Genomic DNA, 8,338 nt, shown 5'->3' with positions numbered 1-8,338 from the left:
GTGTGAGATCAGCTTTGACAACATCGTGAGATGCCATTTCAATAGAGCAATAGGCCAGGACAATAAAATTAAGTTAAACACACACACAGATACCTGAGAGGAAATCCAATGTTACATATTTCCTTAGCACTATATGGGTGGCAGGGAAGAAACAAGAGTCAAACATGCTGATTTTTATAAAATGTTTATGCAGCCCTACTGCAGATTATATCTTATTCATTTGAATAGAAAAGAGAAAGATTAGATAGAAAGAAAATTACGCATATAAGTGCTATATTTTCCACATTCCTGCATACTTTGGCAACAGCGATTCATAAATGACTGCCCTTTCAGTGCAGGTGCATGCAAATTGCAAAGCACACTGTGATTTTGCACAGCACTCAGTCCATTACAACCATTGTGATGCTGCTGAACCGATCAGGCATCTGCAGCAGGGTAGACTTCCATGGTAACATACCTTCAAAGTACCTTTTCCTTAGTTTTCACCAAAACTTTATGGAGCATACTGAACATGCCCAGAAGCACTCTTGCCTATCTATTTCTTTGCATAACTTTAATCTCAGCACACACCAGAAGAGAGCAACTGTGATATAGATGCATATGCTCCCTGAGGAGAGCTTCCGCATTGCCCTGGAGAAGAACATGGCTTTGGCAAGGACTCTGTGCTCTCCGTGTTGATTAGATGATAACTCTTTCACTACTCTTCTGTCTTGGTTGGGTTGTTTTAGCTCTGTGTTCACCAAGTTGTGCACACCATTGCATTGCAGTCACACAAAACCAAAGAGGAAGTACAAGAAGCCTGGGATTACCACATGCAAGTTTATCTCTTTCACAAGAGAGGTTTAAGATTGTTCAGGATGCACGACTGTGGAGGGAACTACGTCATCGATTCACCCATTAAATGTGAACAGAAACTAGATGTCTCAATGACGTCCAAGCCATAAGCATTTATAAATAACATAAATTTTTATTTCTTGGGGCTAATAATGTAAAACTGCAAATAATGTGACCCCTTTGACAAAATTTTGTTTCCAAATTATTTACAGTATGATTCATTACAGTTACGAAGTAGCAACAAAATAATTTTATGGTTGGCGATCACCACAGCATTAGGAACTGTATTAAAGTGTTGCAATATTAGGAAGGTTCTAGAAGATTTTATGCACTTGTCAAACTTAGAGAATACCTATGTCATGACATAGTCAGGAAAACTCTCTCTGTATATGCTATAGATGCATGTTATCGAAGAATTAAAACAAGCTAATTAGAATGTCAATCATCTTTCCTTTCTGTGTGGAGAACAAATAAAGTCCACTCTCAGCAGACTTCCACTATATAATACATTATTATTGATTGTAACCCCATGTTGTATAATCATGTCAAAAACACATTCACTTGTGCAACTGACCTGCGTTTCCGTCAGCCTGTGTCTCTGCCCTCCCTGCCACCACCTCCCTGGCTCTGGTTAAACAATATTTTGCTCTCTGCTTCCGTAATTTTTTGTTGTGGTGGTTTGCTGTGTTTGTTTTTTTTGGTGCTGTTATCTGTCTGTTTGTTCATTTCTTTGTTTTGACCATATATGTAAGAGAGATCACGAAGCATTTCGATTTTCCTGCCTTGTCCTTGTTTATTTCACTTCGCATGTCATTGAGGTTAGTCCTGCTGTCAGAAGTGACATGATTTCTGAAGGCTGAATAGATTCTACTGTGTATATGGGACACATCTACTCACCTATAATGACTGCTTGGGTTGGTTGCATGTTTTGTGGATCACACTGCAAGCATAGGTAGACAGACATCTTTCAATTTGGCAATGACTTTTTCTGGGACTGAGAATCGAACTCATGGGCATGCTTTACTGTTGAGCTACTCGCCTAGCCTCCCACGGAAAGACTCCCGCTCATTTGACTGTGTACCCAGAAGTGCTATTACTACATCCGAGAGCTTTTAGGGTTTTGAGGGACCTCCATCACGGTCAGGCCAAGTCCCACTTCTGACAGTGGTGTACAAGTGTTCCCTTTTCTCCTCACCCTCTGAACTTTCGTCGGTTTCTTATTTTATGAGGGTAGCCATTCTAACAAGTGTAAGCTTTGTCTCCTGTAGCTTCTAGTTTGCATTTCCACGATGATTCCTGAGAAGTTATCTTGAAGTTTGTGAAGATAACTTATAAAGCAAATTCAGTTCTTCATTACTCTTTCCCTCTCTCATTTTCAAGAGGCATTTTGTGAACTCTGCTTTCAGGGAGCCCATTTTAAGATTGCCCCCAATCCTTACATGTGAAATTCTTTCTTCGATTAGAAAAAGACACACAAATGGGCAGAAAACAATTTATCCCCCACTCATTATACTTCAGCAACCTCTCCTTGGTTCTCATAAGTCTGACTAAGGCCGCTAGCCCATCCCTTGAGACCATCCCTTGTTAGTAAATTGAGTAATGAGCTACAGTTCTTGTTGGCATGACAAAGAAACTATGAAAGACAAGAGCGAAGTCTTTTCCTCAAGGCCTTTAATGCAAAAGGTTCCAGGAAGAACCATTTTCTGTCGATTCTAGATATGCACTGAACTAGAAATCACCTAGGACTTCTCTTTTTGTCTAGCCTTCTTCAAAGAAAACCCACATGGGCCTGCTTAGTTGTTAGGTTAACCTTAGGAACTAATGAAAAAACAAACCATGGCTTAGAAAAAGTCCCAAGGACCAAAGGGCCATACAAATCAACTAAGTCATACCCTGAAACTCTCCTGCTAGACACTGAGGTTGTGGTTAAGGGACTTCACAATTGTTGTTATAATAGCATCAAACCCTAGGCACACCCCTCTTCTATATACCTCTGTGCTACAGGGCCCACCTCCAGATTCAGAGCCGCTGTCTCTACACTTCATTCAAAAATGCAACAACAGTCATATGGATGTCACATAGCATCATGCCCATGGGGAAAATGGGGAGGCACTGCGAAGTGTGTGTGCTCTCTTTCCCTCTGGATTATTAGCATGGCATTCTCCTTTAGTCCTGCTTTCAGTCCCGTAGGCTGCTGAGGGCTGTATAGTAATGTTTCAAGAAAGGAGAATGAAATAATGGAATAAGTGCTGCACATTGGTTTTATTTTTCTTATTAATCTTAATAATATCTGTGTGCATCCTTACTTTTGTAATTAATAGTTTATAGATGAGCAAGTGCAAGCTCAGAAAAATGAATTATACCTTATTTAACTAACAAGTGGAAAAGCATAATCCACATCTAAAAATGGACCCGGCACCAGTGAATATATATTTTGCAATTTGCATCTTTTTCAGAGCTTTTTGTTATTTATGTAATAAGTATATGGATTTAGGCTCTGTTGTTTGGTTGGACAAGGTCTGTGTTTAAAGGTTCGTTCTGAAGGCTAGGGAGCTGGATCAGGGCATAAAGCACTTGCCAGGGAAGTGTGAGGATCTGAGTTCAAATCCCCAGAAGCCACACACAAAAATAAGCGTGGGAACACACATGTGACACACATACGTACAAAAACAGGCATGGGAACACAGGTCTGCAGTCTCGTGCTCCTATGGTGAAGTAGTAGGGAGGGAGGAGAAGCCCCAGAAGCTTACGGGTTGTCCAGCGTGGCTTATCAAACCAGAAGTAGCTCTGTCACAAAAACGGAGTGGGAGGAAAGGTTGATAAGTCCACAGATCCAACGCCCACAGACACAAAATAGAAAAACATTTTAAATGGCATCTTATTAATTGTATTTGTGGGAGGCATTACAGCGTGTCACGTGAGTGTATGGAGGCTAAAGAACTGCTCTGTGAGTCATCTATCCCCTCATATCATCCATGGGGTTCTGGGGAATCTGACTCAGGTCTTCAGTCTTGGCATCAAGCTCCTTTGCCCGGTGAATCATTTTGCTGGCCCCTATTTTTTTTTTTTTTTTTTTGTAAAAAAACCTGGCTCTTTAACACTCCAGTAAGAGATTATCAAGGAAACATTCTCAATTCTACCATGGAGGTAACAAGAACTCCTACTCATGGGATAGCTGTTAAAATGAATAAAACACCATGCCTTATAGTCAAGCCACAAGGATCAACATAGCAAGACTAGGTCTAGCTAAAACAGTGCGCACCTCAGGCAAGGCTTTGTTATTTAACTTTCCTGGTCAAGGGTACTCATGCTGATGTTTAAAATACGAGCCTGTCTTCCTCTGTCTAAAAGGTCACAATTTCCCTATGGATAGTTTCCGCTCCTCTTGAAAAAGGCAGTCTTTTTCATAAATAACAGAGCAGCCTAGTCTCAGTACTGTTCTAATCTTAGACACCCCAAACAATATCACAAAAATGTACATTTGTCAGTGGTGATGACAGCTCTTGAATCTCTCTATTCCATGGTGAGTTTGTTTGATCCTTTTCTTCTACAGCCAGGGCATCCAAAACAAAAGTTCTAAGCTGGGATGTTTCTGGGCTTGAGAGACTGCTTGTGCAGGGGTTAAGAGCACTCACTGATCTTGGGTCCAGTTCCCAGCATCGATATGGGACGGCTCGCGAACATCGGTGACTCTAGTTCTTGAAGCTCTCTTCTGGCTTCTGCACACATGAAGTGCATACACATATACTCAGAGCACACGCACATGCATACAGTTAAAAATAAGAATATCTTAAAACATCTAGAGTATATTTCTGAAAACAAATGAGCAAACAAGAAAACATGACTCCATTCTGAAGGGTAAGGCATGGAAAGAACTCAATTTTGAATCAGGATAGAGCTTTGGGCAAAATCTGAAGCAAGTCACACCCTCCTTTCCTAAGCATTTTGGCAAGCCTCGTGAGACGTGTATGTACTCTCAGCTAACAAGGACTCTCAATGACATTTCAAAGTTCAGCCGCAGAGAAGCCTTTTAGACTTTAGGCTTTTCATTAGATCTTCATAGATTTGGGGAAGAGGGAAGATATAGACCACTACGATTTGGAAAAGAGATCAATTCAGCAATTCTTCGACTTTCAGAAACCACAGGGGGTGGCCTTTAGTATCTGGTATCCTGAACTTTGACAATCGTGTCCTTACACATCTCCTGAGGTGGAAGGGCTGTCTGTGCACCTGATGAAAGATGCTCCACCTGCTGTCTCGGTGTTCCCAGCATGCTAGTAGGCTACTGGGAGGGCGGAAAGGAGAGATGAAGCCAACAATCCCATTGTGAGTGGGTTCTAACAAAACTATTGATTGGGTTTGAGAAGTGCTTAGTAGATTAAAACAGATCTCAAAGGTCTGATGACCTGAGTTCGACCCTTGGAACCCCCACAAAAGTTGAATGAAGAGGATCAATTCCATTAACTTGTACTCTGGCCTCGACACCCATACTGCAGTAGTGCATACAGTGTGCATGAATGTCTCCCTGTACACATCACACACACACACACACACACACACACACACACACACACACACTCATACACACACACAAACACACGCACACACACATACACATCACACACACATATACACACACACAAACATACACACACACACACACTGGTAATGAATAAAACCTTAGATAACATAATTTATTATTAATCTGTTTGTTTGCTTATATTTTTAATAGGCTTCCTAAACTGATACCTCAATACATTGGCCATGTTGGTTTTGAACTCACAAGTACTAGGATGATAGGTTTAAACCATCACACTTAGCTTACGCTGTGGGGATGGGTGTGCTCATAACAAGGCTCATTCTTCCAAAACAAAACTAATAATGCTTGCTATCAAGCCATATGTTTAGATTTCTAGATGATAAAGCATGGACATATGAAATTAATTAGTGGATCGGGGAAGTGGTTCAGTGAGTAAGTTGTGTGCTGTATAAGCAAACATGTGGACTGATTGTAGGACCCAGAACTGCAAAAAAGCTAGGCATAGCTCCATGAGTCTTCAATCCCTATTCTCGGTGAGTGGAAACAGATAGCTCCTGAAAGCTTTATGGCTATTTAGTTTAACCTAAAACACAAGCTCTAGATTCAGTTGGTAGCCTATAATAATTATTGTTATAAATATTCTTGTATATTTATACATATACTTCATATATATATATGTATATATATATTTGAGAGATGGCTCAGTGTTAAGTAATGTGTACTTCTCTTCTAAAAGTCCTACATTTTGCTCTTGGCATTCATGTTAGGTAGCTCACAACTACTGTAGCTCCAGTTTGAAGGGTTTCAATGACTCTGGCCTCTGAGGGTGCCTGTACTCACATACACCTAGCCACACACAGACATGCATATATACATAATTAAAAATGAGAAAAAATAAAGCTAAAACCACAACAAAGCTGGGAGTGATTCAAGAAAACATGAAATCTCTGGCCTCCATGAGAGCCTGCATGGCCAAGCGTAACTTCATATACATATGCGAACATTCATACCACACAACACACACACACACACACACACACCACACACACACACACACACACACACACACACACACACACAGAGGTGGTGGGATTTATTCGCTAGGATTTAAAGTCACGAGACGTGGGCTTTTCGTATCAATTTACCTTTAACTTTGTAGGGTCATCTTATCTAATCATTTCATTTTTCTAATCTTTAACATTGTTAATTAAGTCTTGATTTAAAAAAAGTCTTTCAGTCTCTTCCACAAATATGTTTCTACAATCCTGAGTGGGATAACAAGTCAAGGCTAGAGAGTCTGACGGAATAGAAGACTAAGAAATGTGCCACAGACTGTGTGGATAAGGGCTGCTTCTCAGTGGACACCCAGGATGCATCAGTGGTGACATAATAAAACGATAACAACCAAACAAGCAACAAAACTAATGGTCTGACAGAGAGGAATTAGTGAAGCTGGAAATATGCCATTGATTTTGTATATTTTTCTTATTAACCTACTAGGGCAAGTCAAAAAGACCTTCCACAAACTGATAGTTTTGTCTTGATCTAAACTTCCATTCTCTCTTCCACACCCCGTTCTTTTGCACGTGAGTGTGTGCGATCCATATATATATAGAGAGAGAATATATCATCTACCTCTCCTCCCATACATATCTGTGTGTATGTAGTCATGTACATGCACATATCCATTTATATATCATGCACAATATACATTTCACCTTTACAGATACACTAACCCATGTGCTAGATGACCCCAGTGTACCGAGAAGTTGCTGAATTGGTCAGGGTTTTTCTGTTACAAGCAATGTAAACAGATTCTGGACCATGCATGGTGAAAGTATGTTTACTGTGAGTGGCTAATGCGCTCGTAGAGGTGAAGGGGAAGCACAGGAACCAGGGTAAGAAAGCTCAGGAAGTTGCGAACTCTGGGGGTTTTGTGGCAACAAAAGCCTTGACTTCATCTGTGAGCGATTAGAACCAAAGGGAGTGAATTTCAACTGCCGTTTCTGACTTTAGGCTCAAGACTCAGGATCTCAGCAGACAAATCTGGTCCCTGTGGCTTTAGCCTCATGCTTATCTCTTGACAGGCTATGAGAAGACTGCTTGCTTTTTGCTTTCAAGACTACACGACAGGGAGATGGAGACTGTCTTAGTTACTGTTCTATAGCTGGGATAAGACACCATGGCCAAAGCAACTCAGAGAAGAAAGGGTTTCTTAGAGGAGCTTACGGTTTCAAAGGCTTAGTCCACGACCGACCGCACGACCACGAAGGCAGACGAAGGCAGGAGGCGCAGCAGCAGAGCAGGCATGGTGTGGTGTTGGAGCTGAGAGCACCTTTCTGTGAGAACCTGTTTCACAAGTTCCTGAGGAATGCAGGCTTTTATCTAACTGCCAGAATTCCTTTTATGGTGCAGCCTGGACTGGGCTAAGACTGTCATTTCTGAACATACCAACTTCCTGAGGCCTAACGCTCGTCTAATTTGCGAAGATTCTTCTCAGTGACCTAACCACTGGCTGGCAGGCCCACCTTCCCCACCCTCACATTGGGCATCCCAATCTGCACGTGTTGTTATCCAGCTTACATACATCTTCAGGATTTTACAGTGCACGTAGGGCAGAGGACAGAGTGGCCATGGAAGTGGTGATTACTTACACTTTATATCTTGATTCATAAACTTAGGGATCTCCACGAGTGAGCCCCCTGCCCTCAGGGGTAAAACTTCCCACTGCTCCAGGCTGCTCTGGTGAGAGACAGCTGCTCTAGGATAGCCACACCTTCCTCTCTGTGTCAGGAACCTCAGAGGCAGGAAAATCCCAACTCAGACTCCCCTTAAAAATCAGTCCCAGATCCTGCTAAGACTGAACCCCCAGTGAACTAGACTGTTGGGGGGAGGGCGGAAATGGGGGGAGGGTTGGGAGGGGAACACCCATAAGGAAGGGGAGGGGGGAGGGGATGTTTGCCC

The 8,338-nt window shown here is 41.8% G+C and overlaps 1 long non-coding RNA gene across 1 annotated transcript; it reads right to left on the bottom strand.

Moving 5' to 3' along the window:
- Positions 1 to 463: 463 nt before the first annotated feature.
- On the bottom strand, positions 464 to 7,807 carry LOC108349488 (uncharacterized). Its single transcript, XR_005497216.2, has 3 exons — positions 7,604 to 7,807; positions 4,470 to 4,553; positions 464 to 3,621 (listed from the first exon to the last, which is right to left on the bottom strand). It is a non-coding gene; the product is annotated as an uncharacterized LOC108349488 (long non-coding RNA).
- Positions 7,808 to 8,338: the final 531 nt, after the last annotated feature.

This window comes from Rattus norvegicus, chromosome 1 (genome assembly GCF_036323735.1).
Source record: "Rattus norvegicus strain BN/NHsdMcwi chromosome 1, GRCr8, whole genome shotgun sequence".
In the NCBI taxonomy this organism is placed as follows: Eukaryota; Metazoa; Chordata; class Mammalia; order Rodentia; family Muridae; genus Rattus; species Rattus norvegicus.
The sequence above is the reverse complement of the archived record's forward strand: the minus strand, read 5'-3'. Positions and strand labels throughout refer to the sequence as shown.